Genomic DNA, 27,588 nt, shown 5'->3' with positions numbered 1-27,588 from the left:
AGACCAGGGCTCAAACCCGTGTCCCCTGCATTGGTAGGCAGACTCTCAACCACTGCACCACCAGGGAAGCCCCTTGATAACTATTTTTAATGTTGTGTTTGGATTTCTTTTTCTTTTTTGTATGTATATCTATTATAGATTTTTGGTTTGTGGTTACCATAAGATTTTGAGTTAGCAGTCTATATAAATAGATGATTGTTTTAAGTTGCTGATCTCTTAATTCCAAGGAGGAATATGCCAAGACACATAGTAATCACATTGTTAAAAATTAAAGACAAAGAGAAAATATTAAAAGCAACAAGAGAAAGGCAACAAATAACATACAGGGGAATCCCCAAGGCTATCAGCTGATTTTTCAGCAGAAACTCTGCAGGTCAGAAGGGAGTGGCATGATATACTTAAAGTGATGAAAGGACAAAACCTACAACCAAGAATACTTTACCCATCAAGGCACTTGTTCAGATTTCACAGAGAAATCAAAAGTTTTACAGACAAGCAAAAGCTAAGTGAATTAAGCACCACCACACCAGCCTTACAACAAATGCTAAACTTCTCTAGGCAGAAAAGAAAAGGCCACAACTAGAAAAAAGAAAATTACAAAATGGGAAAGCTCACCAGTAAAGGCAAACATACAGTAAAGGTAGAAAATCATCCACATACAAATATGATATTAAAACCAGTAATCATGAGAGGAGGAGAGTACAAATGCAGGATATTTGAAATGCATTTGAAGTTAAGAGATAAAGCAACTCTTTATTCATTCTGTGAAGCTATATCTACAATTTTAAGTCTCAGTTTTTTTTATCAAATTACTTGGGGCTGCCCTGTTATTAACTTCACTCCAAACCATATGAATTTTGCTACAATCAGCGATGAATCATGACTACTGCATTATGTTGGAAATGTCCTGTTTTATTTACATATACAAAGACAAAAATATATGGACAGGAAAAAACAGAAGACACGTAGAGGACTTACCTGGAAAAAAGAAAATCCTGTCAAAGAATTTGTATGCCATTTTCTTATACAAGGTGAAGCCAGGAGTCATGTGACCAAATTCTACTTATTTTGATGTCTTCTCAATCCCTAAAGTAGTGACCTGTATATAATAGGCCCTGAATGAACCAACATTTTGAGTTGACTTTATAGTGGAGAACACACAGGTTCTTCAAAGCGTATATTTTTATCTTACCACTATCACCATCAATGACAAAAAATAGCTACATACACAGAACCCTTTTGATCTCAGTAAACAAAGCCACATTTCCAAAATAACTTATTGAGGAATATTTATATCATCAAAGCATACAGCAATGAAATCTTATACTTCTGAAGCTTAGGACCCCATTCACTGGAGAAACATGATGGGACATAAGGAGATTTCAGTTGGACAAAAGCAGTCCTAAAAAATGTTACCTTTGGCAGATTGAATAATGCAATCAATAATCTTAACTTCTGTCTAAATATTTATTGGTCCAAACAAAAGCTTATCAGCCTAAAGGAATCATGAATCTAATTCAAGCAGTATGCAATAGTATTTATATAAAGAAACCTGAAATGTAAGATATTTGTAGCATATTCTCCCTTTGAAGGTACAAAGTTATCTGCTATTTATAGTACATTTTCAGAGACTAAATGCATTTAACAAATGCTGTCCATTTTTACAAATATGATATAAATATTTTTATGTGTAAAAATTATAAAATGACACAGCTGGAAAGGAGCTGCAAATAATTTCCCCAGATTCTTTAATTTTATACTTTTCTCATTTAAGAGGAAGACTGTAGAGATATTTGTGAAATAATCTGAACACAGAATCCTTCTATATTTTTACATTTTTTCTCAGTCTTTTGCAATTGTTGTATGCGCATCCAACTCTGCTCAACTTTATTAAAACCTTCCAAAAGATTCAACTTGGTATTCATAGATGCAACAACTTTCTTTTTCCACCCACTGGTTTCATAACATTTTATTAACTTAAGTAACCACATTAAGAACACATAACATAAACAGGTTTGGAACAAACACAACTGAATCCTGGCCAGCATTCCCCTAATCAGGGTTCTCAGGTACACGAGGAGCTAAGTTTGCTGTGTTATCAGTCAGCATATTTTCCAGAGGGAATAGAGAGCTTGGGTTAACCTAGTGAAACCATTTTTATACCCAATTATTATTGTGAAATCGGTATGTTAGGTAGAACTCTTGCTGAAGTGAGCTCTCCCCAACATTCCTGCACAGTCAGGCTCACTCCATGGAGCTGGCACTTTCCCATCTCTTGGGTAAAATCACGGGAAGGCTCCATAGTTTCCTCTGATTAGTCACAGATAATAAAATGTTCTAATTACTTTTATCTCCAAATACTGTCACTGCAGTAGTCAGTAAGAACAGTTTAATTTAAAAAAACAGAAACAAAAACAAAAAAACAGAACCTCATTGGCAGCTTAAGCTCTCCTCAGCCCCAGCTTGATCCCACTCCAGGAGACAAGTCTGTATGGGAAAGGAGGTGGGCATAGGCTAGCTGCCTCTCTACTTCTCTATGTCTTCTACCCCTGCTAAGCCTGGATTCTGGAGGAAGCAATAACAGCATTTCCCTGGCAAGACAAATGCTATTCCAAGGACTGTTGGGAGAGAAAGGGACTCACTAGGCTATATCTGACTGATGTACTTTGAGAGATGCTGTAAGTTCCCACTTTGGGATGGGCCCCTAGGGGACTGCAGCCCAAGAGTATTGATAAATCTTGAAGGAAGTAGCCATTGCACAAACTGTAGACTGGCCTTATAATCAACAAAAGAGACATACTCTTTGCCCTTCCAGAGTAAATCTGTGTGCCTAAGATATATTTGAAGGATCAAGAAGATTGTCTCTGGAGAGAACATGACTAATATGGCTGAAACTTCCTGCACCAGTGGTAAGCACTACCCTGAATTTTATGTTTGTTCCCTTGCTTTTAAGTTTGACTACATTATATATTCCTAAACAACATGTTGTTAATTTTGCTTTCTTTAGAATTTTATATGATTAGTATCACACTATATATAATCTCCTGCTATATGGTTTTTTTGCTGAATATTATATTCATGAGATTTATCCATATTGATGCATGCAGCAATAATTTATTTTTACTGCTCTATATTGTTCAATTATATGAATATCTCATCTTGTTGATGAACACTTGGATTGTTTCCAGTTTTTAGTCATCACCATACTGCAATGAATTTCCTGTGCATGTCCCCTGGTACATATTGCTACAGTTTTCTGAAGTTACATACCTGGATGGGGGTGGAGGAATCATAGCGTCTGCACATCTTCTTTTCTAGAGAACATTTAGGGCCTAGGATGATATTATGTTCCTCCAGAGAGGATTTTAATTTCCTTCTATCAAGTGCCAGAATCGACATCCAATTTCAGGGCCTCCTTGAGGACCTGGAGCTGGTCTGCAGTCTTGTGCTACGGCTACTTTCCTTCCAAGTTTATCCTTATTCCTGGGATGCAGCCTCCTAGGGTCTCATCCTACAGTGAGATAGGGTTTCCCAGGGTCCCCACCTCTGGATGTCCCCAGACTCCAACTTTTTCAAAATTTCTTTCAAAGTGATCCCAAATGTCCTTCTTCATCATCTTGTTAGCTCTTTGATGCATTTGATAAGATTCCTTTCAAAAACTGTCAAGCTTTTTTAATTATCATTGGGAGAATTGGTCTACTTTACCTAGTCTGTCATTAACAGAGGTAGATATTCCACACTTTCAACCTTACTGAATTTTATTGGCATTAACTATAATGCCAATTTGCTGTCCAAACGTGTTTATATACTCACTAATGGTAAACAGCATTTCCACTGATGAAAGAGATTTACTTTCCCATGTGTACCGTCTTGTGCTCTTTTCCTTCTGTGCTCTGGGCATATATTACTTATTCAAAAAATACATATAAAAATCGTGAAAAATAAAAAGAGTGAATCATCATTAATTTAGAAGGCCGTTTGCCCTCAAGGAAACTAAACCACATGTTGCAATTTCTTAACCCTGCTTCCTAGTGTTTTCTTTAATTTAATATTGAGCTGATTATTATGCCAGCCAGGAAATTTTTTTTATAGACAAAGATGGCTGTGTTCACAGAATCTAAAATGGTTAGTGTTGCTGGATTAGAAAGTATCAAAAGATCACAGTGATGGGAAAAATTCAATCAGGAAGTCTTAATGTATATCAGAAAAACTACTAGTTCATTTGTTGCTATGGAGAAAATGATGTTTTCAATTCCTGTCCCATTAAGGGCATTCTTGGATTTAGTAAAATTCAAAATATGTCAGCATGCCAGTAGTACTAATGCTGTAGGATGCAATGTTTTAAAGAAACTCATACTGAATTTTGAAAATCCTTTGTATTTTATTTAATGTACAAAAAAAAAAAGAACAAGGAATCTCATATTAGGGCAATAGTATCTGTTCACATGTATAAGTTATTTGGCATGAGATCCCAGGGAACTGCAGAGTTTGTTTAAAGCCATGAAAAAGCAGAATTAAAATGTCATGAAGAAGAATACTAAGTTAATTTTGATTGCCAATGAGTGATTAATTTCTTAAAATCTAGATTATTTTGAAGGTTATTGGCCTTTCCCTCCCAGGTGTCTAGAGTTGCTGAAATGTAACATGTTCAAAATTAGGACAGATTCCCATTCATACAGGATGTCAGTATGACTCTCCTCTCACACAGAAGGATGGCTTTGAAAGTCTCTTGCTCTCTCTTTACCCTGATGATTCTGTAATTACGATCCAAATGGCCCTTCAAAAATGATAGGTGCACCACTGTACTGGGTATGCAGTACCCAGTTACTGCTTAACTGGAGAATCTGCCTATAATGAATAAACATTTTTTAAATGAATTACTAAGGTCGTCAACTCTCATTTAATTTTTCTCCTAATACATATTTATTTTTTTATAAATTTATTTATTTATTTTTGGCTGCATTGGGTCTTCATTGCTGCATGTGGGCTTTCTCTAGTTGTGGTGAGTGCGGCTACTCTTCACTGTGGTGCATGGGCTTTTCATTGCAGTAGCTTCTCTTTGTTGAGGAGCACAGGCTCTAGGTGCTCGGGCTTCAATAATTGTGTTTTGTGGGCTCTAGAGCGCAGGCTCAGTAGTTGTGGTACATGGGCTCAGTTGCTCTGTGGCATGCAGGATCTTCCCAGACCAGGGCTCAAACCCGTGTCCCCTGCATTGATAGGTGGATTCTTAACCACTGTGCCACCAGGGAAGTCCCTCCTAATACATATTTAAATAAGTAATATTTATAATTGAGAATTTAATATTGAAAAGACTAACACATGATAAGTATCCAATAAATGTTTGTATTATTATTTTCACTAATATACATTTATACTGAATCTAGAGCCTTTTATATTCTTAGTAATCCATTTAAATTAAATAGTTTATTATAAACTTTTTAAATGTATCAATATTTATATTGTAGTTATAATTAAAATGTAATGATCCATAAAAGATGTATAAATTAGATCATCTCAATAGATGTAAAAAAAAAAAGTGTTTGACAAAATATAACATTTTATGACCAAAAACCCTCAGCAAGTTTGGTATAGAAGGAACATAAAATACCTCAGTATAATTAAAGCCACATATAACAAACCCATGTCATACTCAATGGCTCAATGGTGAAAAGTTGAAAGCTGTTCCTCTAAGATCAGGAATAAGGCAAGGGTGCCCACTCTCACCAGTCTTATTCAACATAGTACTGGAAATCTGAGCTAGAGAAATCAGGCAAGATAAAGAAATAAAAGACATCCAAATTGGAAAGGAAGAACTAAAATTGTCTTTACAGATGAAATGACCTTATATATAGAAAAGATTAAAGACTCCACCAAAAAACTGTTAGAACTAATCAATGAGCTTAGTAAAGTTGCAGGATATAAAATCAACATACAGCAGTCATTGTGTTCTATACACTAGCAAATAAATATCTGAAAAATAAAGAAAGAAAGCAATCCCCTTCACAATAACATCAAAAAGAATAAAATACTTAGGATTAAATTTAACCAAGGAAGTGAAAGATGTGTAAACTGAAAACTATAAGACTTTGATAAAACTAATTGAAAAATACACAAACAAATAGAAATATATTTTATGTTCATGGATTGGAAGAGTTAATATTGTTAAAATGTCCAGACTACCCAGAGCCATCTATAAATTCAATAAATCCCTATCAAAATTCCCAAGGCATTTTTCACAGAAGTAAAAAAAAACAATCCTCAAATTTGTATGAAACCTCAAAAGACCCAAAATAGCCAAGGCAATCCAGAAAAAAGAAGAACAAAGCTGGAGGTGTCACACTTCCTGATTTCAAACTATATTACAAAGCTATAGTAATCAAAACAGTATGGTACTGGCATAAAAATAGACACATAGACCAATGGAACAGAATCAAGAGCCCAGAAGTAAATCCCCACATATATGGCCAACTAATATTTGACAAGAGAGTCAAGAGTACTCAATGGCGAAAGAATAGTCTCTTCAGTAAATGGTGTTGGAAAAACTGGGTCATCACATGCAGAAAAATGAAATTGGACTACTATCTTATTTCATTCACAAAAATTAACTCAAGGTGGATTTAAAGACTTAAAGGTAAGACCGGAAAGAGCAGAAGAAACTCTACTGTTCAAGAAACCAGAAACTCCTAGAAGAAAACATAGGAAAAAAGCTCCTTGACATGGGTCTTAGCAATTTTTTTTTTTTTTAATCTGACACCAAAGCACAAGCAACAAAAGCAAAAATCAATAATTGGGACTACATCAAACTAAAAAGCTTCTGCAAAGCAAAAGAAACAATTAACAAAATGAAGAGGCAACCTATAGAATGGAAAAAAAAATTGCAAACCATATACCTGATAAGGGGTTAATATCCAAAAGATATAAAATACTCACACAACTCAACGACAACAACAAGACAATCTGATTATAAAAATGAACAGAAGAACTGCATTGACATTTTTCCAAAGAAGACATACAGATGGCCAACATGTACATGAAAAGATGCCCAACACCACTAATGTTCACTTGAAACAAATAGACTGCCAAATATTTCTCCAGCAAAGATGGGTTTATTCTGTATTCTCAGAGAATTGCAATTCAGTGTCTGTAGTCATGGCGAGACACAGAATTGTGAGATTATAGTTAACAGTACTGTATTATATACTTGAAAGTTGCCAAGAGAGTACTAATCTTAAATGTTTTCATTACAAAAACAAAATAGTAATTATGTGATGAGATGGAAGTGTTAGCCGATATTGTGGTGGTAATCATTTTTTTTAATATATAAATTTATCAAATCAACATGTTATACACCTTAACTTACACAAATTCGTATGTCAATTATATCTCAATAACAAAAAATATCCATAAATTAAAGGCTTGACCCTGTTATAGATAGAAAATAAAAAATTACCTGGGGTTAGACATCACAAAAGGCAGGAGAGATCGTGTCTATTTTCAATGGTTCTATTCTTTGTGTGCTTAATAGAAAATTTTTTCTTTTATATAAATGCTAGGAGAATTTCAGGCTAAAATTTAAAATAATTTACAAGTTGAGTGTGGTTCATTTCTAATAGGCTTAATTTATCACAGTAGCTTTAAATAGGTTAGCCTATGAATTAAAAAGTCTTACTTGGAAAATAATTATGAAACCTAATAAAGTTGACTTTAAATTGGCCCAGTAGAAAAAAAATAATGGTTACTGTTTCAGAACCCACTACTCTTCTATTACCCTCATGGGGTTTCAACAAATACAGGGGTCTCAGTGTTCTTCAGATAAGCATTTGAGAAGTTCAGTTTTTTTCAGGGGGTGACTAACATGCAGGGGAGAGAAGGCAGGGCAAAACGTGAGGTGGGGGGGAAAAGTGAAATGGAAACTACTATTAAAAGATGAAAAGCAGCCAATTCCAGAAAATGCTTTTATATTTTTATTCCTTAAACAGAGGGAAGCATTTCAGTTTTATTTTTAACTTCTTTAATCACTTGTATTTTATCGCCAATTGACTTTTAAAAAGATATGAAAGAACACTTATCCCTTGTGGCCATGAATTAAGGGACTCACTAGAACTACTCCAAGTCTGCAGTTTCATCCAACACTATCTTCCCCTGCCTGTGCTTTATTAAAATCCAAGCAAAAACACAGGAAAGATCTATTTTGGAAGGTGTGAATTAGAGCTGGCTTAGAGGGAGGTCTCACATCCCAAAATGCTTGATGCAATTTTAAATGTTAACATTGTGACACTAGTTTTTTTATTCTATCCCCTCCCCTCTTCAAACTGCCTCATAAATACCATGGCTGTTTGAGCCTTGTGGGAATAGAGGCAGGGATTATTTTTATAGCTACACCCTGCACCAATAAGTATATCTAATAAATATTTCTATAACCAGTTTATTTCAACTTCAGGGTATAGTTTTCTCTACAGTTAGAGAAACTGACCTATCTCTAATGGCCAATTAATCTTAAAATCAGGGTGAGAAAATTAAGGGGATGTGGTAAGCCAGAGGTCCTCCTGGAGAAGAAAAACCACACATTCAAGGCAGGGGTCAAAAATTTCAGATACTTTCAAGGGTCCAGTGGGTAATAGGAATATGTGAAACTACTGCAGTAAAATTGTTAGGAAATGATGTGCTGGCCAACAGGAGAATGCATAGCCAATTCACATGATTAAAAACACCCCGCTGGCTGAACTGAGTGGCTACATTTACTCCACCACAATTCCCATTTGGGATCCTTCTTTTAAAGAGGTCCTATACAAAAGGGATTAAAAGGAATAGGGTTTATTTGACTGGAGTAAAGATCCTTGAGTTTTATTTACTTCTTTTTGCTTTTCCTAAATAGATATTAAAAAATAAATAACAGGGAAAAGCCAGGCCAGTGAATAGACAGGAGTAATTAGCAATTTATTTGAAGTTTCCTAAAGATCTCCCTGCTTAAACTCTCTTTCTTACTGGTTTGCCACAGCACCTAGTGGATTGGTAATGTCACTAGGCTCAACGCAGCCGCGTTGAGGGGGTGGGGCAAGTAGGTTAGGATGTCAGTTTCTCCCAGGAGCTTCAAGAGCACAAACATGACTTTGGCAGATATTTAGCTGTAATGTAGCTGACAGCCTACAGCAAGGTCATGAGAAAGGTGAAAAGGGGTCAGGTTTTTGTGGAGCATTTCAAAAGAAATTAAAATCTCCAGCCAGCCATGAACACCAAGAGCATTACAACGCAGGAGGTATGAGGGCTGTGAATGAAGGAAAGCCAGGTGGCTGGTGGTAGGGTATGAATGACATATCAAATAACTAAACTAATGTTATTGAGCATCTATTCTATGTCATGTGCTGTGTTTGGTGCTGGGGATATGAAGATCAATAAGCTATGGCTCCATCCAGCAGGTAAGACAGACTCGTAGCTAACTATACAATATTTCATCAACTCTATGACTCACATTTTTTCATATTTAAAATGCCTTTGAAATTAATGGCATCTCACAGTCTTCTTGGCAGTGGTTTTTTTCATCCTACTAGAGTGGTAGATAAAATAACTGTGTGTGTTATAACAGAAGAAATACAGTAAATAGATTGTGACATATTACTACCAGGTAGGAAGAACAGTAGTTAAAATGTATTGTGTAGATAATAGTGAACTATTGAAAGCTTTTAATCAGGGGAATAACATTGAAATCTCTCTATTCATTCTTCCTTTCCTCTTGCTTTCTCTCTCTTATTCAATAAACATTTATGAAGCACATTCTGTAGGCCAAGCTCTCTGTTAGATCCCAGGAATTCAATGGCGAAAAAGAGATATAACCATTAATCAATTGTATCTAATTGACATTTATAGAATAACTCATCCAACGGCAGCAGAATACACATTCTTCTCCAGCTCACGTGGAATATTTGACAAGATAGACCACAGTCTGGGCCATAAAACATACCTTACCAAATTTAAGAGAATAAATGTCATACAAAGTAGGCTTCAGAACACAATGGGATTAAACCAGATATTAAAAACAGAAAGATAGCTGGAAATCCCCAAATATTTGAAGACCAAATAACCCACTTCCAAATAACACATAAGTCAAAAAAGATGTCTCAAGAGAAATTTAAAAATATTTTGACCTAAATGAAATGAAAATACAGCCTATGAAAATTTGTGGAATGCAATGAAAACAGTGCTTAGAAAAAAAAGAGACATAAGTTCTAGCCTCATGGAATTTACAAGCTAGCTGAAGAGACTGAGCAAAGACTAAGGAAATAGAAAACATTTGTGTGTGTGTGTGTGTGTGTGTGTGTGTTTATTGAAGTATAATTGATTTACAAGGTTGTGTTAATTTCTGCCGTACAGCAAAGTGATTAAATTCTACATACATATACATTCTTTTTAAAACAATATTCTTTTTTTAAGTTAATTTTAATTGGAGCATAGTTCATTTACAATGTTATGTTAGTTTCTGCTGTATGGCAAAGTGAATCAATTATACATATACATATACCCAGTCTTATTTAGATTCTATTCCCATATAGGTCATTACAGAATATTGAGTAGAGTTCCCTGTGCTATACAGTAGGTTCTTATTAGAACAAATATTCTTTTCCATTGTGGTTTATCATAGGATACTGAATATGTTATCCTATAATACTATAGGATCTTGTTGTTTATTCATTGCATATATAAGAGCTTATATCTGCTAACCCCAACCTCCCACTCCATTCCTCCCCCAACCCCCTCCTCCGTGGCAAACACAAGTCTGTTCTCTATGTCCATGAGTCTGTTTCTGTTTTGTAGATAGTTTCATTTGTGTCATATTTTAGATTCCACAAATAAGTGATATCATATGGTACTTGTCTTTCTCTTTCTGACTTATTTCACTTAGTATGATAATCTATAGTTGCATCTATATTGCTGCAAATGGCATTATTTTGTTCTTCTTTATGGCTGATTAGTATTCCATTGTATACATGTACCACATCTTCCTTATTGATTCATCTGTCAGTGGACATTTAGGTTGTTTCCATGTCTCGGCTATTGTGAGTAGTGCTGCTATGAACATAAGGGTGCATGTATCTTTTTTGGATTCGAGTTTTGTCTGGATATATGCCCAGGAGTGGGATTGCTGGATCATTTGGTAAGTCTTTTTTTAAAATTATTTATTTATTTATTTGGCTGCACCGGGTCTTAGCTGTGGCACACAGGATCTTTGCTGCCAGTGTGGGATCTTCATTGCGGCATGTGGGATCTTCTTTTAGTTGCAGCATGTGGAATCTTTAGTTGTGGCATGTGAACCCTTAGTTGTGGCATGTGGGATCTAGTTCCCTGACCAGGGATCAAACCCGGAACCCCAGCATTGGGAGCACAGAGTCCTAGCCACTGGACCACCAGGGAAGTCCCTGAATCATATGGTAATTCTATTTTTAGTTTTCTGAAGAACCTCCATACTGTTTTCCATAGTGGCTGTACTAACTTACATTCCCACAAACAGTGTAGGAGGGTTCCCTTTGCTCCCCATCCTTTCCAGCATTTGTTATTTGTAGAGTTTTTAATGATGGCCATTCTGTCCACTGTGGGGTGGTACCTCATTTTAGTTTTGATTTGCATTTCTCTAATAATTAGTGATATTGAACATCTTTTCATGTGCCTATTGGCCATTTGTATTTCTTCTTTGGAGAAATGTCTATTTTAGTCTTCTCATTTTTTGATTGCATTGTTTGTTTATTTGTTGTTGGGTTATATGAGCTGTTTGTATATTTTGGAAATAAAGCCCTTGTCATTTGCATCGTTTGCAAATATTTTCTCCCATTCTGTAGGTTGTTTTTTTCATTTTGTTCATGGTTTCTTCTGCTGTGCAAAAGCTTGTGAGTTTAATTAGGTCCCATTTGTTTATTTTTGTTTTTATTTCTATTGCCTTGGGAGACTGACGTAAGAAAACATTGGTACGATTTATGTAAGAAAATGTTCTGCCTACGATCTCTTCTAGGAGTTTTATGGCGTTATGTCTTATGTTTATGTCTTTAAGCCATTTTGAGTTTATTTTTGTGTATGGTGAGATGTTGTGTTCTAACTTCTTTGATTTACATGTGGCTGTCCAACTTTCCCAACACCACTTGCTGAAGGGACTGTCTTTTTCCCATTGCATATTCTTGCCTCCTTTGTCAAAGATTCATTTACCGTAGGTATGTGGGTTTATTTCTGGGCTGTCTATTCTGTTCCATTGATCCATATGTCTGTTTTATATGCCAACACCACACTGTGTTGATGACTGTAGCTTTGTAGTATTGTCTGAAGTCTGGGAGGTTTATGCCTCCTTCTTTGTTCGTTTTGCTCAGGATTGCTTTGGCAATTCTGTGTCTTTTATGGTTCCATATAAATTTTAGTATTATTTGTTCTAGTTCTGTGAAAAATATCATGGGTACTTTGATAGCAATAGCATAAAATCTGTAGATTGCTTTGGGTAGTATGGCCATTTTAACTATTAATTTTTCCAATCCAAGAGCATGGGATAGCTTTCCATTTCTTTGAATCATCTTTAATTTCCTTTATTAATGTTTTATAGTTCTCAGCATATAAGTCTTTCACCTCCTTGGTCAGGTTCATTCCTAAGTATTTTATTTTTGGTGGTGCAATTTTGAAAGGTATTGTTTTCTTACATTCCCTTTCTGATATTTCATTATTAGTGTAAAGAAACGCAACCGGTTTCTGTATGTTAAACTCATATCCTGCTACCTTGCTGAATTTGTTCATCAGTTCCAGTAATTTTTGTGTGGAATCTTGAGGGTTTTCTATATATAGTATCTTGCCATCTGCATAGAATGACAATTTTACCTCTCCCATTCCAATTTGGATACCTTTTATTTCTTTTTCTTGTCTGATTGCTATGGCTAGGACTTCCAATACTATTTTGAATAGAAGAGGTGAGAGTGGGCATCCTTGTCCAGATTTTAGTGGGAAGGCTTTCAGCTTTTCACCATTGAGTATCATATTGGCTGTGGCTTTGTCATAAATGGCTTTTATTATGTTGAGGTATGTTCCCACTATACCCACTTTGATGAGAGTTTTATCATAAATGGTTGTTGAATTTTGTCAAATGCTTCTTCTGCATCTTTGAGATGATCATGTGGTTTTTATCTTTTCTTTTGTTGATGTGGTGTATCACATTGATTGATTTGCATATGTTGAACTGTCCTCATGAACTTGGGATGAATCCCACTTGGTAGTGGTGTATGATATTTCTTATGTGTTGTTGGATTCGGTTTGCTAATATTTTATTGAGAATTTTTGCATCTATATTCATCAAAGATATTGGCCTGTAATTTTCTTTTTTTGGTGGTGTCTTTGTCTGGTTTTGGTATTAGGATGATGGTGGCTTCATAGAATGTCTTTGGGAGTGTTGTCTCCTCTACAAATTTTTGGAAGGGTTTGAGAAGGATTGGTATAAGTTCTTCTTTGTATATTTGGTAAAATTCACCTGTAAAGCCATCTGGTCCTGGACTTTTGTTTTTAGGGAGTTTTTAAATTACAGATTCTATTTTACCTCTAGTGATGAGTCTGTTCAAATTATCCATTTCTTCTTGATTCAGTTTTGGTGTCTGTGTTTCTGGAAATTTGTCCATTTATTCTAGGTTGTTGAATGAATTTGTTGGCATATAATTGTTCATAGTATTCCCTTATGGTTTTTTGTATTTCTGCAGTATCAGTTTTTATGTCTCCTTTTTCATTTCTTATTTTATTTATTTGGGATCTCTCTCTTTTCTCCTTGGTGAGCCTGGCCAGAGGTCTGTCAGTCTTGTTTACCCTTTCAAAGAACCAGCTCTTGGTTTTATTGATTTTTTTCTATTTTTTAAAAATTTCTATTTTATTTATTCCCTACCTGATCTTTATTATTTCCTTCCTTCTGCTGACTTTAGGTTTTGTTTGTTCTTCGTTTTCTAATTCTTTTAAGTGGTAGGCTAGGTTGTTTGTTTGAGATTTTTCTTGTTTTTTGATGAAGGCCTGTATCACTATGAACATCCCTCTAAGAACTGCTTTTGCTGCATCCCATAGATTTTGTATGGTTTTGTTTTCATTGTTGTTTGTCTCAAGGTATGTTTTAATTTCCTCTTCGATTTCATCATTTACCCATTGGTTTCTTCATAGCATGTTGTTTAGTCTCCATGTAATCATTTTTTTCTCATTTCTTTTTCTGTGGTTGATTTCTAGTTTCATGCCGTTGTGGTCAGAAAAGACGCTTGAGATAATTTCTATACTCTTAAATTTGTTGAGGCTTGTTTTGTGCCCTAGCATATGGTCAATCCTAGAGAATGTTCCATGTGCAAGAATGTTCCATGTGAAAAGAATGTATATTCTGGTTTTTTTTTTTTTTTTGGATGTAATGTACTGAAAATATCAATTGAGTCTAACTGTTCTATTGTATCATTTAGGATCTCTGTTGCCTTATTGATTTTCTGTCTAGAAGATCTATCCATTGATGTGAGTGGAATGTTAAAGTCTCCTACTATTATTGTATTCCTGTCAATTTCTTGCTTTGTATTTGTTTTATGTATTTGGGTGCTCCTATATTAGGTGCATATATGTTGGTGAGTGTAAAATCCTCTTCCTGTATTGATCCTTTTATTACTATATAGTGTCCTTCTTTTATCTTTCTTTATAGCCTTTGTTTTAAAGTCTATTTTGTCTGATATGTGTATTGCAACCCCTGCTTTTTGTCATTTCCATTTGCATGAAATACCTTTTTCTATCCCCTCACTTTCAATCTATATGTGTCTTTGCCCTAAAGTGGGTCTCTTGTAGGCAGCATATTGTAGGCTCTTGGGTTTTTTTTATTCAGTCTTCCACTCTGTGTCTTCATTGGAGCATTTAGTCTGTTGACATTTAAGTTAATTATTGATAGATATGTATTTATTGCCATTTTGAGCCTTGTTTTCCCATTGATTTTACATTTCTTCTTTGTCCCTTTTTTTTTTTTCATTTTTCCTTTTGTGGTTTGATGGTTTTGTTTTGTATTACATTTATGTTCTCTTCTTTTTGGTTTTTGTGAATCTATTGTATGTTTTTGATTTGTGGCTATCCTGTTTTTCAAGTATGTTAACCCCATCCTATATCTACTTGCCTTAGACTGGTAGTCATATAGGCTCAAACACATTCTAGGAAATGAAAAAATATATACATTTTCTTACTCTCCTCCCCCAAATTTTATGATTTTTGATGTCCTCTTTTACATGTTCATGTTCATCCTTTTGCTATGCATTGTGGTTATCATCATTTTCACAGACATTTCTTTATTTTTTTAAAATCTGTGTACTGGCTTACTTAGGTGATTTGCTTTCCAAGCTTGCCCCATGGAGCCATAGGTTCTCCTCCCTTTGGTCTCACAGTAGATTTTCTTTGGCTCTTCCCCATTGCCAGTGAAATCTCTGAGGCTTTTCAGAGTACACAGCTGGCAATTGTTTGCAGAGTGAAGACAGGTGATTGTGCGGCAGCAGTTGTAAATGAGTCTTTTAAAACATGAAGTTGTTGGGGGGATGGAGGAGGGATGGATTGGGAGTTTGGGATTAACAGATGCAAACTATTATATATAGAATGGATAAACAACGAGGTGCTACTGTATAGCACAGGGAACTATATTTAATAGCCTGTGATAAACCATAATGGGAAAGAATACGAGAAAGAATAACTGAATCACTTTGCTGTACAGCAGAAATTAACACAACATTGTAAATCAACTATACTTCAATAAAATTAAAAAAAAAACATGAAGTTGAGGCTGCTTACCTAAAACTGAGTGACATTATCAAAATTACTTAAATCAAGTTGGTTGATTAAAAATGTAGTTTATGTTTAGGCTTCAGTGGAATTTAGGTCAACCTCAAACAATGTATGGGAAGCAAAGCCAAAAAAAAAAAAAAAAAAAAAAAAAAAATCTCATTTTTCCCATGGGACACAAAGGACATTACTTTCCTTCAAGTGACTATTGAAATAGTACGTTATAAAATTGAGACTGTGATTTATTACGACTCTTAAAATTGCATGCAACTGTTACCCAACTCAGTCAAACAATCTTAATCCAAAAGGGAAGATTTATTGGAAGGATGCTGGATGGCTCACAGAACTGAGGAAATATCTGCATAAAGGAGGCCACTCCAGGCCAAAAGGGTGAAATCAGAAAATGTGTATAACAAAGGAATCTCTTAAGTTGTGCCTCTCATTTCTTTTTTCCTCTTTGGTGTTAGTTTCATTTCCTTAGGCATTGCCCCACAGTGGGAACTTGACCATTAACACTAAGTCTTACAGTACTGAAACCACAAAGAAAAAGAAAAAAAGAGGCTTCCCTGTCAGCTTCAGCCAGAATAATCCTGGGCAAGGCCTCTGATTGCCCTGGCTTTTGTCACATGCCAGTCCTTGGACCAATCACTGTACCCCAGAGAATGTGGTTGCTCTGTTCATCCCAGACTGAGATTGAGCCATGTGCCTATGGATTTCCCAGAGGGAGGGGAAGAATAAAAGAGTGCCTAGAGACATTTCAGAGATACCACATCATAACCTGATGCTTGACAATATGCTTATGTCACAAAAGTATTCATCCCACTCTCAAATGCCCCAAGCCTCTCGTAATCTAAATCTACCATTGATTTCCCAATTATTTTTATCCATAAAACCATTAAAAATTACCTGAGGTTTCCTCATAACTGTTTTATTTCTTTTTCATTTGTTCAGCCTCAACACAGTTTAACGTTTGTGGTGGATATTGTATCTGGTTCACTCAGTACGTTATCCAGCACTCCTAGGTTCTGGATATGCATTAGGCTCCGCCAAACAGAAGTGCTGGTGGGAGACTTGAATTTGGAACTGAGATAAGTGGGGAGAGAGGCAAAGCTTGCGTTATTCATTTGGTTGGGACAGATTGTAGCATCCCTGACATGGTTCTGGAGCCAGCAGCTGTGGTAGCCACTGCCCAGTTTAGCAGATGGCTTCTAGGTCATGTCAAGAGAAGCAGTTTCATTGGTGGCCAAGTTCTACATGATGGCTTTGGGATTTGTTTCTGGAAGCTCTCTCTAGTATGGGTTTTTAAAGCCATCCCAGTGATTATGTAGATAGCCTGCGATAAATGCTTTTCTGGTTAAATAGCTTGAATGGATTTTGTTCTCTGTGACTGAATCCTGACTGATACATTTTTAGATTTAAAAATGTCACTGGTGTTTTCGGTAATTTTATTTTTCTTTTCCATCTTTGTAATTACATGGATACAAGATGTGAAGTGAGGTTGGCATCATTTGTTGCTTTCAATGAACAGGTCAATTGGAACGTGATCACCATTCCTAACTGATGTGTGGTTAGATTCCTAGGAACACATGTTATTATTCAATATGCCTGTGCTGGAGAACTTCCAATTGCCCCTCCAGATCCACTCACCACCCTTCTCATCCCACCCTATGCCCTGGGCCTGACAAGCGGCAATGGGGCTCCCTTGCCCTCTGGCTTTGCCAATAAGGAGACCTGGTTTGTGCTGGTCATCTGTCCCTCCATGCCCCTCCTCACCATTAGGTAAACATTCACTTTATATTTCAAAAGTGTCCTTGTTGATATAGTCCTCCTATCTGTGGACCATCTTTCTCCCTAGAGTTTGCACTCTAAAAACAGTTAACATTTATTAATTCCTCACCATATAGCTTCTTTTGAAAACTGAGGATTCAGAGATCAAAACCCACAAATAGAATGGCCTCTCTGTTCCTTTCCCTGCACTAAGTACCTATACTTTGATCTCCAAACTTGCAATTTTTCTGTTCTTAATTAGTTAAGAAGAAGAGTCTGATGAAATAATCTAGACAGTTGTCAACGACCATAGCTGACTCCAGACTCTGTCCACCTCTCTTTCCTCCTCTATCTGCATCATTTTTAGTAGTTCCTTCTAGGTTCCAGAAGTCAAACATCTGTTGCTGCCTACTTTTGAGGGCTGGCCCTCAGGAGTTCAATAATCCTCCTACTTTTCTGGCAAAGGTATGGAGAATCCCCTTTGCCCTCAGTACAGCAATGTAGAACCAAACAAAAAAAAATTTCTTTTCTCTAAGAAAGCTTATACTTGCCCTTGAATTCTATGGTATATATCAGTCAAGATCTATAGAATCAGGACTTCCCTGGTGGTGCAGTGGTTAAGTATCTGCCTGCCAATGCAGGGGACACAGGTTCGAGCCCTGGTCTGGGAAGATTCCACATGCCGCGGAGCAACTAAGCCCGTGTGCCACAACTACTGAGCCTGCGCTCTAGAGCCTGTGAGCCACAACTACTGAGCCCACGTGCCACAGCTACTGAAGCCCACGTGCCTAGAGCCCATGCTTCACAGCAAGAGAAGCCACCGCAATGAGAAGCCTGCGTGCAACGAAGAGTAGCCCCCGCTTACCGCAACTAGAGAAAGACTGCATGCAGCAACGAAGACCCAACGCAGCCAAAAATAAATGAATAAATAAATAAATTTTTAAAAAAGTTTAAAAAAGAAAAAAGATCTATAGAATTAGAATTTCTCATGGTGGAGGTAAGGAATCTTTTTCTGTAAGACAAGTTTCCTAAATTATTCTGGTGCATTCCTTTGCTTCTCTTTACTCACTGCATCAATTAATAACTGTTGAAAGAAAGACAGGAAGAAGGAAAAAAGAAAAGAGAAAGAAAGGAAGGAAGGAACTTCAGTAGTTTGGGTATTTTATTTACTAGTGCACTACAAAGGTTAAGTGAGTAATATAAAATTTTACTATATTATGATTTTGCAGTTTTCATCCTTTAGAGGGGGAATCGTTGGACTGCTAGGCTAATACAGATTCTATAAAAGTTTAGCCATCTACCACCAGGACTGGGAAGCCAGAGAGGGCTCCTCTGTAGCAAAACAATGCTACAAAAGCAGAAGAGCCCAGAATTCTCAATAATTTAATTGGAGTTTTGTTTTGACATCTTTGGCCGATCCACCCACTCATTCCTGACTCTTCCACTCCTTGTAGCCTTGCTGGGTTGGGAGTTGGGCAATGGACAGGAGGCAAAGATTCTCAGACTTCTGCCCTGAGGTAGATTTGGTTGGCCCTTCTGCTGGAGCTGGTTCATCCTTTGGGTCTCTCTGGAATCTCTGGTGTTGGGCTCAGATGATTCAGATCTGCAGGGCTTCTCTGAAGTTGCCCTGGCCTTCTCAGGGCTTGCCCCGGCTCCAGCCCTGTGGATCCATCTTCCTTTGTCTCTCTCTCAAAACTCTCTTTGACTTTGGGCTTTTACTGGGCCTATAATATATTCCCTAGCCTGTAAAAGCTCTTTCTACATTTAGTCATCTTCTTTATCAAATCCATTTATTGTTTAAATCAATTTATTGAGCTCTGGGCTCTTTATTGGTCATAATCTCAGATGTCATCTTTCTCCTGAGTTTGGAATCAGTTCTTCTGGGAGTCAGAAGATGACTAATTTTCCATAAGTGAAAAATTTCAGCCAGCTATTAATTTCTCATTTCTTATTTGGGAGATATTCACATTTTCAGCCCAATGAAGAATCAAATCTTTCTAGTCTCTAGAGTCAAGGTCCTTCCTTAGTTTCTGACCAATTGTTCCCTCATCAATCACTTTCTTGATCTACATATCCTTCTTGCCTCAAGGACATAGGCTATCACATCCTGTGATTATAATAACAGAAATACCTTCAATGTACAGTAACATTAATGTGGTAGATAGATTCTTCCGTTCCCCCTCTGTATGTGAGAGAGCATGAGAACTGTTTGCTAGCATGATGCTATGGTTCTTTAGAAAGTACAGTTGACAAATGTACCTATGTTTTTAAACCTATTTTTATTATTCCTTTTGGCATATGCAAAGAACATGCCCACTCCTGGATAACTCTTTTTTTTTAGCGTTAGCAACATTTTTATTTATTTATTTATTTATTTTTGAGGTTAATAACAATGTAGTTTATTATTATTTTAATTTTTATTTTATATTGGAGTATAGCTGATTACCAATGTTGTGTTAGTTTCAGATGTACAGCAAAATGATTCAGTTATACATATATATTTATTCTTTTTCAAATTATTTTCCCATTTAGGTTATTACAGAATATTGAGCAGAATTCCCTGTGCTGTAAGTAACCTACCTTGTTGGTTATCTATTTTAAACATAGCAGTGTATACATGGCAATCTCAAACTCCCAATCTATCCCTTTCTCCTCTTCGCCCCTGGTAACCATAAATTTGTTTTCTAAGTCTGTGAGTTTGTTTCTGTTTTGTAAATAAGTTCATTTGTATCATTTTTTTTAGATTCCACATATGAGATAACATATGATATTTGTCCTTCTCTGTCTGACTTACTTTGCTTAGTATGATAATCTCCAGGTCCATCCATGTTGCTGCAAATGGCATCATTTCATTCTTTTTAATGGCTCAGTAATATTCCATCGTATATATGTACCACATCTTCTTTATCCATTCATCTGTCAATGGACATTTAGGTTGCTTCCATGTCTTGGCTATTGTAAACAGTGCTGCAATAAACACTGGGGTACATGTATCCTTTTGAACCATTGTTTTCTCTGGATATATGCTCAGGAGTGGGATAGCTAGATCATATGGTAGTTCTATTTTTAGTTTCTTAAGGAACCTCCATAGTGTTCTCCATAGTGGCTGTACCAATTTACATTCCCACCAACAGTGTAGAAGAACGGTTCCCTTTTCTCCACACCCTCTCCAGCATTTATTGTTTGTAGACTTTTTGATGATGCCCAATCTGACTGGTGTGAAGTGATACCTCATGGTAGTTTTGATTGACATTTCTCTAATAATTAGTGATGTTTAGCATCTTTTCACGTGCCTATTGGCCATCTGTGTCTTTTTTGGAGAAATGTCTATTTAGGTCTTCTGCCCATTTTCTTAACTGGGTTTTTTTCTTTTTTCTTTTTTGATATTGAGCCATACGAGCTGTTTGTAAGTTTTAGAGATTGACCCCTTGTCAGTCGCATCATTTGCAAATATTTTGTCCCATTCTGTGGTTTGTCTTTTCGTTTTGTTTATGGTTCCCTTTGCTGTGCAAAAGCTTTTGAGTTTAATTAGGCCCAATTTGTTTATTTTTGCTTTTATTTCTATTACTCTAGGAGGTGAATTCAAAAAGATATTGCTGTGATTTATGTCAAAGAGTGTTCTGCCTATGTTTTCCTCTAGAGTTTTATAGTAACCAGCCTTATATTTAGATCTTTGATCCATTTTGAGTTTATTTTCATGTATGGTGTTAAAGAATGTTCTAATTTCTTTTTCTTTTTCTTTTTCTTTTTCTTTTCTTTTTTTGTATGTAGCTGAGCAGTTTCCCCAGCACCACTTATTGAAGAGACTGTCTTTTCTCCATTGCATAGTCTTGCTGTCTTTGTCATAGATTAATTGATCACAGGTGCATGGGTTTATCGCTAGGCTTTTTATCCTGTTCCATTGATCTATATTTCTGTTTTTGTGCTGTTTTTGATGACTGTAGCTTTCTAGTATAGTCTGAAGTCAGGGAGCCTGATTCCTCCAGCTCTATTTTTCTTTCTCAAAATTGCTTTGGATATTCAGGGTTTTTTGTGTCTCCATTACAAATTTTAAGATTCTTTATTCTAGTTTTGTGAAAAATACCATTGGTAATTTGATAGGGATTGCATTGAATCTATAGATTGCCTTGGGTAGTATGGTCATTTGACAGTATTGATTCTTCCAATCCAAGAACATGGTATACCTTTCCATCTGTTTGTGTCATCTTTGATTTCTTTCATCAGCATCTTATACTTTTCTGCATACAGGTCTTTTGCCTCCTTAGGTAGGTTTACTCCTAGGTATTTTATTCTTTTTTGATGCAGTGGTAAATGGGAGTGTTTCCTGAATTTTTCTTTCTGATCTTTCATTGTTAATGTATAGAAATGCAACAGATTTCTGTGTATTAATTTTGTATCCTGCAACTTTACCAAATTCATTGATAAGCTCTAGTAGTTTTCTAGTAACGTCTTCAGGATTTTCTATGTATAGTATCATGTCATCTGCAAGCAGTGATAGTTTTACTTCTTCTTTTCCAATTTGGATTCCCTTTATTTCTTTTTCGTCTCTGATTTCCATGGCTAGGACTTCCAAAACTATGTCAAATAGAAGTGGCGAGAGTGAACATCCTTGTCTTGTTTCTGATCTTAGAGGAAATGCTTTCAGCTTTTCACTGTTGAGTATGATGTTAGCTGTGGGTTTATCATATATGGCCTTTATTATGCTGAGTTAGGTTCCCTCTATGCCCACTTTCTGGAGAGTTTTTTTTTTTTTTTTTAATCATAAATTGGTGTTGAATTTTGTCAAAAGCTTTTTCTGCATCTATTGAGATGATCATATGGTTTTTATTCTTCAATCTGTTGATGTGGTTTACCACACTGATTGATTTACAGATATTGAAAAATCCTTGCATCCCTGGGATAAATCCCACTTGATCATGGGGTATGATCCTTTTCATGTATTGTTGGATTTGATTTGCTAGCATTTTGTTGAGGATTTTTGCATCTCTGTTCATCAGTAATATTGGCCTGTAATTTTCTTTTTTTTTGTGGTATCTTTGTCTGGTTTTGGTATCAGGGTGATGGTGGCCTCATAGAATGAGTTTGGGAGTGTTCCTTCCTCTGTGATTTTTTGGAATAGTTTCAGAAGGTAGGTGTTAACTCTTCTCTAAATATTTGTTAGAATTTGCCTGTGAAGCCATCTGGTCCTGGACTTTTGCTTGTTGGGAGTTTTTTAATCACAGTTTCAATTTCAGTACTTGTGATCAGTATGTTCATATTTTCTAGTTCTTCCTGGTTCAGACTTGGGATATTGTACCTTTCTCAGAATTTTTCCATTTCTTCTAGGTTGTCCATTTTATTAGCATATAGTTGCTTGTAGTAGTCTCTTATGATCCTTCATATTTCTGTGGTGTCCATTGTAAATTCTCCTTTTTTATTTCTAATTTTATTGCTTGAGCCCTCTCCTCTTTTTTTTCCTTGATATGTCTGGCTAAAGGTTTATCAATTTTGTTTATCTTTTCAAAGAATCAGTTTTTAGTTTCATTGATCCTTTCTATGGTTTTCTTTGTCTCTTTCATTTATTTCTGCTCTGATCTTTATGATTTCTTTCCTTCTACTAACTTTGGGTTTTGTTTGTTCTTCTTTCTCCAGTTGCTTTAGGTGTAAGGTTAGGTTGTTTATTTGAGATTTTTCTTGTTTCCTGAGGTAAGATTGTATTGCTATAAACTTCCCTCTTAGAACTGCTTTTGCTGCTTCCCTTAGGTTTTGGATCATTGTGCTTTTATTTCCATTTGTCTCTAGGTACTTTTTGATTTGCTCTTGGATTTCTTCACTGATCCATTGGTTGTTTAGTGACATATTGTTTAGCTTCCACGTGTTTGTGTTTTTTACAGTTTTTTTCTTGTAATTGATTTCTAATCTCATAGTGTTGTGGTTGGAAAAGACGCTTGATATGATTTCAGTTTTCTTAAATTTACTGAGGCTCACTTTGTGGTCCAGCATGTGATCAATCCTGGAAAATGTTCCACGTGCACTTTAGAAGAATGTGTATTCTGCTGCTTTTGGATGGAATGTGCAGTTGCTGTGGCAGAGGGAGCTATAAACAACATCAAACCTAAATACCAGGTTTCCTGAACTAAGATTTGCTTTAATGTCAGATTAACAATATCTGGTAAGCTCCAACATCTCAAATAACTTAACATAGCAGGCATAGGTCTGGATTTTAAAGAAATTGACATGATTCATTTAGATGTATTTGTGGGATTGCTTTGAAGCAACAGAGACTTACTGATTGTGATATTTTACATTTTTAATGGAATTCATGGATTTCTCTTGTGTGTCATAGGTAATTTTTATATAACTAAGTAATGATTTTCCAGTAGATAAATTGGCAACAAACATAAACATATAATTCTCAGAAGAGGAAATAAAAAGTAAAAACATCTAATTAACATATGTTTAGGGTAGTGTTCAATCTCATAGTAATGAAAGAAATGCAAATTTTAAAAACATGCGTTATGGTGATTTACCTCCTAGTTGAAATGAGCAAAGGGAAAAGCCATAGGAATATAGAACGTGGGCTGAAGAGTAGTGAGGTGGACCTCCCGCTTACTGAGGAGGGACGGAAGAGGGGTGTGGTCCCTGGGTTCCATCAGGCTGTGAGAACCGGGGGCATGCTCAGTTTTCCCTCTGTGGCAGGAGTAGGTCAAATAGATGTCTGAGGAGGGGGGAAATGGGAAACAAGTCATCAGTCCTCAAGTCACCCAGAAAGTTCTTCAGGACCCAGCAGTCCTAGTAGTCTGACAGCAGTTTTGGTCACTCACATTGTTCCTACAGAAGCTGGCATCCATCACTCCCTCTCTAGTGCTCTGTCATAGTGGCGACTCAGGGCTCTTTCTGAAGCTTGACAAACTGGCTGAATCAAGAAAGGAATTCGTTGCTTCTCTTGATTGGAAAGTCCAAGGGTAGGGCTTGCTCAGGACAGCTGGGGCTGACAGCCTCAATGGGGTTATTTTCTCTGTCTGTTTCTCTGTCAATTCTACTTTACTTTGAATTGGCTTCACTTTAGAGCAAGCTGTCTCCACATGGTGGCCCCTGCCTTGTAGGTCACTCACCATCTCAAATCCTTAGTTTCTTCATTATAGAAAAATGGAACTAGAAGCCACCTACACAAGTGCACTCTGAGAGTCCAATGAGACAGAGTATATGTAAATGCTTTCAAACCACAATGTTTCAGAGGAATTTATTTGTTCTTGTGGGGTCAGTGGCCTGCTTTGAAGCAGTGTTTCTTTTAACTTGGCATCTATACCTTCTTCCTTGTTTCTGATGTTCAATAAAATGGTATAGATTTTGTTGAGTAGGCCTGGCTTGCAGTTTGGCATGTAGGAAAAAAAAGTATCATCCTCTTTATCAAGAATATCAAGAATGAAGGACATTGCTATTCTTTTTTTTTTTTTTTTTCTTTTTTAAGGTGGTGGTTAAAAAAATTAAGTTCTGGGGCCATAGGAGCCTGTGGAGGTGCCTCAGGGACCCACAGTGTGTGTGGGGGGAGGTGTGGGAATGGGGTTGAGAGACAGCTGGCAGGGACTAAATGGGTGGGTTTGTCAGAACAGCCCTGCTTTGTCTGTTTTCTACATCATGATTCCGGGTAAGATTTTACATCGAGAAGGAGAGTGGTGATATAGTCAAAATGGCAGCAACTTGGGCAGCAAAAGAGAAGAAATGAGCCAAATGCTGACATTAATCGACAAAAGCTAACGAAGACAGAACTGATCCAATTACTTAAAGCAAAACTGAACACCACTTGATCAAAATCTGGAATCCAATCTGAAAAAAAAAAAGAAATTGATTAGTAATAAGCCAAGGTTGTACACATCGCAATGGCGAAAGCCTGAGGTCAACTCCCTCCTCCTCCCACCTCCCATCTGAGACTAAGGACACTGAGAAGCTTTTGAAATGCATAGGCCCAACTGACCCTCTTACACTGTGTGGAGGACAGTATTAGTTTTTACCAACCTCTCCCTGCATTTGCAGAAGACCCTGTAGCTAGTTCTGGGCAATGAAATGTGAGTGGAAGGGATGTGTATTATTCAGCGCTGAGGTGGGAAAAGGCTGATGCATGATTCTCTGGACTTACTCTTCCTTGCCATGGTGATCAAGAAGGCCAAAAGCTTCAGATGGATGCACCTACAAGATGACGATCCTCTGTCACACTGAGCCCCGATGGGCTGTGCAGGGCAGAGGACCCTGCCTACAGACAATGGCTGTGTACCATGAGTGAGAAATAAAGCTTTGTGGTCTTAAACTACTGATGTCTTAGTTACAGCAGCATAAGCGAATATCCACTGGGAGGAAATGTGGAGGCTCCAGGAAGGTTGTTCAGGGTGGGAAATTCCTAGAGGCTGCCTGGAAGAGAGCAAAGCTAGAAGTGCCAAGTGAAGCTGGGGGCTAGGTGAGGAGGGGTGGACATAAATAACAGCTAGCTGAGGAAGCTGTGTAAGTCAGTGGAAAAAACATGCACTTTGGAGTCAAACTGACCCACCTAGGGCTCACATTTAGGTTTCACTTCTTATTTTCTCTTCAAGCAAGTTGACAGCCTCTCTTACTTTTCTCATTTATAAAGCATAATACCTACATTACATGACTGCTGAAAAGATTAAATTATACATACATATACACACAAACGCACATGACTAGCATTTAGCACAGTATCGAACAGTTGGCAAGTAATCCATAAACCAAGATGCCCTTTCTTTCTGTCTGCTTCCCTCTAGTACCATTTCTAAGCTTGGTAGCTGCTAAGTTTTGATCTCACGGACTCTACAAGTGGGACTCCTTCAAGTTTAAAGTCCTCACTCCAAGGCCTGCATCCCACAAATCCCTGCTAGAGCTTTGAAACTACAAGGGAATACTGCCAAATCCTGTCTTTAATTGCTTGGATTCTGAAGAGGGACTCTTGGCCATTGTAAATGAGTCTAAAGTCTGGGGGAGTCTGGCTCCCATCTGCCCAGGTATCTGTAAAGGCATTCCCCTCTTCCTGCCTTCTCACTTGTCACTTATAGCAGCCTCCAGCCTGTTCGGTGCCTTCACTTCCTTCCATCCTGACCATCAAGAAATATTTTAAAAGAAACTAAACTTATTAGAAATGGAAGGGAAAGCATCATATCTCTAAATATAAATATGAAAACAAAGAAATGCATGAGTTTATTGGACAGGAAACTCTCATCTGAACAAATTGGGATCACTGACACCCAGAGGCCTTGGAGGCTATAGCTGTCCACTGACACCCCTGCAAACATGCAGAAATTTCAAATGCAGAAATTACCTGATCCCAAAGTTGGTTTCTTATTGAATTTTAGTGAAAAAACTTCCCTTGGTTCCACTCTGGTTGGGCTTGGGGACAGGGTGTTAATTTTATGTTACAAAATATCCTTGACTGGAGAGAATATGCAGAACAAAATATTATGTTTTTCAAAAGGAGGCATAAGATTGAGGGGAAAAAAGCTGAGAAATACTGTTCTAGCGACTTGGAACCCCAGGTTCTCAAAGGCAAGGCAGCAGAGAAAGAAGTGAGAGGAGAAAGCCGGAGTATTGTGAGGAAAAATCCCAGAGGGGCTGGGGCAGCATTTCGTGAGTATGAATATTTCTTGGCTTGTTACCTCATTTACCCTCAACTGTTTAAAGATGGGCTTTCTGAGACATTTCATCCAATCTTAATGTTTTAAGGGGAGCAAAGAAATGGTCATTTGATTTGAAAACGCAGGGAGGGAGATTTTTTAATGTGGGGAGCAGCAAATCCTTGGGGTCCAAGGGTCCCTTGGTATTGGTGGGGCAGTTCCGGGCCTCTGTTTCCCCTTCTTTCTCTTCGGTGTCTCCAGCCGAACCCCTCTACAGGTGAAAGCCCAGACAGTTCAGCATTTTGCAGAAACAAAGAACTGTTCTGGGTTTCTGTTTCATTCGGAGGCGGGCCGAGAGCTCTCAGCCCATTTGCGGAGGTGAGATGATGGACACCCCTTGCGTCCAAGGGGCTTTGAGCTGGCTCAGGCTGGGATAGAGGGGAGC

At 37.0% G+C, this 27,588-nt stretch overlaps 1 protein-coding gene and 1 long non-coding RNA gene across 4 annotated transcripts in view; one reads left to right on the top strand and one right to left on the bottom strand.

The window, feature by feature from the left end:
- ERAP1 (endoplasmic reticulum aminopeptidase 1) overlaps positions 1-27,588 on the top strand; it is a 120,806-nt gene that overhangs the window by 60,257 nt on the left and 32,961 nt on the right. The gene's annotated exons all lie outside the window — the stretch shown is intronic.
- LOC309622565 lies at positions 1,611-27,566 on the bottom strand. The gene is made up of 2 exons (XR_014240981.1): positions 24,351-27,566; positions 1,611-24,244 (listed from the first exon to the last, which is right to left on the bottom strand). It is a non-coding gene; the product is annotated as an uncharacterized lncRNA (long non-coding RNA).

The sequence above is a fragment of the Balaenoptera borealis genome, assembly GCF_965194805.1.
Source record: "Balaenoptera borealis genome assembly, chromosome: 2".
NCBI lineage: Eukaryota > Metazoa > Chordata > Mammalia > Artiodactyla > Balaenopteridae > Balaenoptera > Balaenoptera borealis.
This window is presented reverse-complemented; position numbering and strand designations above follow the sequence as displayed.